Below are 6,392 nucleotides of genomic sequence, written 5' to 3'. Positions count from 1 at the left end.
GCATCGTGAGCACCGGGAGTTGCCGGCCTCGATGTGCGCGATGACGTTCGCCAGCGACCTTTCCGGCGCGCTCCACCACCGTCGGCGGCCCGCGGCGTTGTTGCGCGCAGGCGGAGGCGGCGGGCCGTCGTAGGCCGCCAGCTCCCGCTCCCACCGCCGGAGGAAGTAGGAGTTCCACCGCGTGTAGTTGTCGGGGTGGTGGCGCGGGTCGGCGCGCTCCTCGTCGGTCATGGTCATCCTCACCTCCTCGATGGCGACGTCGAGGGCGTGGCCCCGCGGCGGCGGCGGGATTGGTACGCCGCCAGCACTTAGCCGCCAGCCGCCTCCGGGAGGCCTCGTGTCCGGCGGGCAGGGGTACCCCGCCTGGTGGAGGAGGTGCCCCTCCCACGCGTGGAGCGACCGGCGGGGGAAGCCGTTGTTGGCTGCGCCGTCGTCGTCGTAGTACGCCATCTGGAGAGTAGAGGGAGAGTGGAGGGAGAGGGGAGAGTGCGAGCACGGGGTACCCCTCGCGGCGAGCGGACCGGCGTATATAGGCGTGGCTGGTGCGGGGGATTAAATGCCGCGTGAATGCGCCGCGTGGCCGGCGAGCTGACCGGCGGCAGCCTTTAGTGCGCGCGGAAGACGATGCGTGCGCGGAAGACGACGACATTAACTCGCCGCGTGGCCGGCGAATGCAGACCGGTGGCAGGCTTTTACAGCGCGCGGAAGACGATGCGATGAGGACGACGATCGGTTTCTCTCGCCGACAAGTTGGGGCCACCAGACGCGCGGGAAGTTTCCTCGCCGTTTCGCGCGCTTTCGTTTCGTCCGGAGTCCCCGAGCGCTCCCCGGGGGGCCGGGGATGTCGTGGGATCGCCGGATGAATTTAGGCCCAAATCCGGACGAAAACGAGGAACCGGGGGCGCGACTGGGCCGAATTACGCCGTCCGGATGGAAAAAACGCTCGCCGGGGGCCTGTTCGGGGGGACGAGTGGAGATGCTCTAACCCTTTGCTTGTTAGGGCATCTCCAGCGGCGCGACAGCGACCGTTTTCGTCCGCCGTGACCGGAAATGCGTCTGGCATCACCTCCAACGGGGCGACGCAAAGTGACCGGACCGTCCGCGGAGACGCAAACCTGGCCCAAATATGCGCCTCAGATGCGTCTCTGGCGTACATTCGGCGGACGCGGAAAGTGTCCGCTCGCGTCCGGCGGACGTTTCGTCGGGCCCGCCTGGCAGCGACCCTGCGTCGATGCGTCTTGTCAAACGCGCAGCGACTGGCGCCGCTGCGTCGCTTCGGCAGTCTGCGCCACGTTAATGGCGATGCCTCGGCTGCCGAGCGGCCGCCCACCTCCGCCAACCACGTTAATGGCGACGCCACGCGTCCCGCGGCCACCGCATGCCGCCTGCCTATATAAAGGGGGCGCGCGTTCTTCTTCCTCATCCACTCCTCCATAGAAACCCTAGCCACCACAAAGCTCGACCGTAGCGCCGCCTAGGTGTTCCTGCGACGCAGCCAGGCCCGTGAGGAAGTCCATGGCCGATCCTGGTGGCCGGCGAGGCGGTCGAGGCCGTGGCCCTGGGCGCCCCCGTGGCCGAGGCAGGGGCCGCCGTGGTGGAGCAGCTACGTCCCCACGCTCGCCGTCTCCCGCGCCCTCCTCGTCCTCGCAAGACGAGCGCTGCTTCGAGTTCCTCCTCCGCATCGACGACGACCCACTCGCCATCAAGCGGCTCCCAGACAAGTTCGCCGAGTTCGTCGACGGTGTCGAGCCGGCGCAGTTGCAGCTACGGGAGGCCAGCTGCAACTTCTGCCGCTGGTCCGTGGAGGTCTTGTTCGACGGGCAGGGCAAGATGTACCTGCACACGGGGTGGGACAAGTTCGCCCGTGACCTCGCGCTCGAGCCCGGCTGCCAGCTCACCTTCCTCTACGAGAGGGGCGGCGAGATGATCGTCAAGGTGTTCGACGACACAGCCTGCCGCAGGCACTACCACACCAGCGAATCCGGCTCGGACACCGATAGTTAGAACGTTGAGTGTTCTTTCTTTGCAGCGAATCTGGCTACGGGCCAGACGAAGCCAGTACAGGAAGTTTCTGGATGTTCGTGTCATCGGTAGAACCAACAAGGGCACCATCTCCTCCCGCTGGATTTTCCAGTTTGGGTGATTGGGTGTGCCCTCGAATGTTCTTTCTTGGCAGCGAACATACGGAAATCAACACAACTGGTTTATTTTTTTAAAAAAAATTATATTTGTGTCGACCATGGTTCAAACTATGTGTTAGTTTGTGTAAACCATGTTCCAAACTATGTGTTAGTTTCTATAAAATCATGTTTAATATTTGGAACTATGTTTAAATGGAGAAGAGGAAAAAAAAATGCGTCGCCCCGCTGGAGCAGCCCTCAGACGCAAACGGACGCGCGAACAAAAACGATCATTTTAGCGTCCGCAGCACGACGCAAACGGACGCTCGCGGACATTAAAATGCGTCGCGCCGCTGGAGATGCCCTTAATAAAATTCTCTTTCCCGCGCAAAAGAAAAAAAGATAAATGTTGAACGACATGATTGCTTCCCATGAGCTGCTTTACATAGGTGGAGAGCGTGAGCTCGTCGTCAGGCTAGTAGAATTCAGTTTGATGGTTATGGGGAGCTGATGGGGACCGGGTATAAGCAGGTTCACTTAGGTTAGGCAGCCTGCTATATGTGGCTATTCACTTTCAATATGTAGGAGTGTTGTGTTGAGGGGCCTGAACTTCAGAACCGTGCATTCGGCGCCCGGTCCTGTTCCCAGTTCGGCCAGCCCCAGGGAGGATTCAGGAGCTTCCTCTCCTTGGCCAGGCGAGGCCAGGTAGTAGGGGACATCTAAGGATTGATGGGACGCGTCAAGACTTGCGTGGGGAACAGGCGAGGCGCCTGCACCCCTGCGCGCCATCATGGCGCATACCGACAGAGGCATGCACGGACAGGAATGACAGCTCACTGCCCGAGCTGTCACACCATCATCACGAGTGTCAGCGCACTGCCCTTGGCCATCCATTGGCCACGCGCACCACCCACCCGCCCGTCGCCCGCGTGGCTCCATCCGATTGAGCCCGGGAACGCCCTTGGGCGGTGCTCGGGCGAGCCGTTGAGACCACCTCTGGAGGTATATAAGCTGGAGTTCAACAGATGACAGAGAGTTCCTTTCGGTCGACCAAGGGCAAGAGAGGAGGAGAGAGCTCAACAGTTAGTGTTCGTTTGAGCTAGGACAGGCTTGAGTTTGACGAGAGAGAGAAGAGAGGATAGTGAGAGTTAGAGCTTTCTTCTTAAGGTCAAGGCCAAGATTGAGTGAGGGAGAGAGTGATGAAAAGATTTGGGGAAGTTCGGGAGGTGTAGGAGCTGATCAAAGCGTCCTCCCGGCCGAGAGTTCATCACCTTTGTATCTTTGTGCATCCGAGATAATCCACCAAAGCAGGACGTAGGGCTGTTAGCCGAAGGGCGGCCTGAACCTGGGTAAAAAATGATCGTGTGTGTTTTGTGTATGTTCTTGCTCCGTGATGTCTACGTGTGCTTCTATTCTTGTAGACAGTGTTGGGCCTCCAAGAGCAGAGGTTTGTAGAACAGCAGCAAGTTTCCCTTAAGTGAATCACCCAAGGTTTATCGAACTCAGGGAGGTAGAGGTCAAAGATATCCCTCTCGAGCAACCCTGCAATTACGATACAAGAAGTCTCTTGTGTCCCCAACACACCTAATACACTTGTCAGATGTATAGGTGCACTAGTTCAGCGAAGAGATAGTGAAATACAAGTATAATGGATGATTGTAAGTAGTAATTGCAATCTGAAATAAAAATGGTAGCAAGCAAACATGTAGCAGAACTTGTTGGAAACGGTGTTTCAATGCTTAGAAACAAGGCCTAGGGATCATACTTTCACTAGTGGACACTCTCAACATTGCAATCATAATTGAATATAAATATAAGCACTTCACTATGCTATTCTGAATTACTCTCTGGCGGGATAACGAACACTAATTCACCGTGTAGGGCTGCAAGCGCAAACCTTAAAGATGTATTCCCAAGTACTAATAAACACCCCACGCTGTCACTGTGAGCATTCATAGGAGGTACTAACACACCACAATTTCATAGAGACATCCAACTCAAATCATAACCCAGTGAACAAGTATTCTGTGAAATATAGCCTAAGAGACCCACACGGTGCACACACTGTCACCTTTACACACGTGGGACAAGGAGTCTCCGGAGATCACATAAGTAAAATCTACTTGAATAGCATAACAACATCTAGATTACAAAGCTCATCATATGGATCTCAATCATGTAAGGCAGCTCATGAGATCATTGTATTGAAGTACATGGGAGAGAGATTAACCACATAGCTACCGGTAAAGCCCTCAGCCTCGGGGGAGAACTACTCCCTCCTCATCATGGGAGACAGCAGCGGCGATGAAGATGGTGGTGGTGTCGATGGAGATGGCTTCCGGGGGCAATTCCCCATCCCGGCGGCGTGCCGGAACAGAGACTTCTGTCCCCCGAACTTGGCTTCGCGATGGCCGCGGCTGCGTAACTTTTCTCGTCTCGTGGCTTATGTTTTTAGGGTTTTCGCGACGGAGGTAATATATAGGCGGAAGGGCAGTGTCGGTGGAGTCCCGAGGTGGGCTCCCCACCAGGTGGCGCGGCCAGGGGGTGGCCCGCGCCCCCCTATGGTGTGGGCTCCTCGTGGCCCTCCTTCGTCTCTCCTTGGGACTCCGTGAAGCCCCTGGAAAAATAGGAACGTGGCCTTTTGTTTCGTCCAATTCCGAGAATATTTCCTGTGTAAGATTTCTGAAACCAAAAACAACAGAAAACAGGAACTGACACTTCGGCATCTTGTTAATAGGTTAGTTCCGGAAAATGCATAAAATCATTATAAAGTGTGAACAAAACATGTAGGTATTGTCATAAAACTAGCATGGAACATAAGAAATTATAGATACGTTTGAGACGTATCAAGCATCCCCAAGATTAGTTCCTACTCGCCCTCGAGTAGGTAAACGATAACAAGGATAATTTCTGAAGTGACATGCTGCTATCATAATCTTGATCAATACTATTGTAAAGCATATGAGATGAATGAAGTGATTCGAAGCAATGGTAAAGACAATGATTAAACAACTGAATCATATAGCAAAGACTTTTCATGAATAGTACTTTCAAGACAAGCATCAATAAGACTTGCATAGGAGTTAACTCATAAAGCAAAATAAATTCTTAGTAGAAAGTTTTGAAGCAACACAAAGGAAGATATAAGTTTCAGCGGTTGCTTTCAACTTCAACATGTATATCTCATGGATAATTGTCAACACAAAGTAATATGATGAATGCAAATAAGCAAGTATGTAGGAATCAATGCACACAGTTGACACAAGTATTTGCTTCTAAGATAGAAAGAAGTAGGTAAACTGACTCAACATAAAGTAAAAGAATGGCCCTTCGCAGAGGGAAGCATGGATTACTATTTTTGTGCTAGAGCTTTTATTTTGAAAGCATAGAAATAATTTTGTCAACGGTAGTAATAATTCATATGTGTTATGCATAAGACATCCTATAAGTTGCAAGCCTCATGCATAGAATACCAATAGTGCTCGCACCTTGTCCTAATTAGCTTGGATTTACATGGATTATCATTGCATAACATATGTTTCAACCAAGTGTCACAAAGGGGTACCTCTATGCCGCATGTACAAAGGTCCAAGGAGATAGATCGCATTTGATTTATCGTTTTTGATAGATCTCAACTAAGGACATCCATACCGGGACAACATAGAAAACAGATAATGGACTCCTCTTTAATGTATAAGCATTCAACAACAGATAATATTCTCATAAGAGATTGAGGATTAGTGTCCAAACTGAAACTTACACCATGATTCATGGCTTTAGTTAGCGGCCCAATGTTCTTCTCTAACAATATGCATACTCAAACCATTTGATCATGATAAATCACCCTTACTTCAAACAAGACGAACATGCATAGCAACTCACATGATATTCAACAAAAGTGTAATAGTTGATGGCGTCCCCAGAAACATGGTTACCGCTCAACAAGCAACTTATAAGAAATAAGATACATAGCGACATATTTAATACCACAATAGTTTTTAAGCTATTTTCCCATGAGCTATATATTGCAAAGACAAGGAATGAAATTTTAAAGGTAGCACTCAAGTAATTTACTTTGGAATGGCAGATAAATACCACATAGTAGGTAGGTATGGTGGACACAAATGGCATAGGTTTTGGCTCAAGGATTTGGATGCACGAGAAGAATTCCCTCTCAGTACAAGGCTTTGGCTAGCAAGGTTGTTTGAAGCAAACACAAGTATGAACCGGTACATCAAAACTTACATAAGAACATATTGCAAGCATTATAAG

The sequence above is a fragment of the Lolium perenne genome, chromosome 4 (genome assembly GCF_019359855.2).
Source record: "Lolium perenne isolate Kyuss_39 chromosome 4, Kyuss_2.0, whole genome shotgun sequence".
NCBI classification, from domain to species: Eukaryota; Viridiplantae; Streptophyta; class Magnoliopsida; order Poales; family Poaceae; genus Lolium; species Lolium perenne.
Note: the sequence above shows the minus strand (reverse complement) of the source record.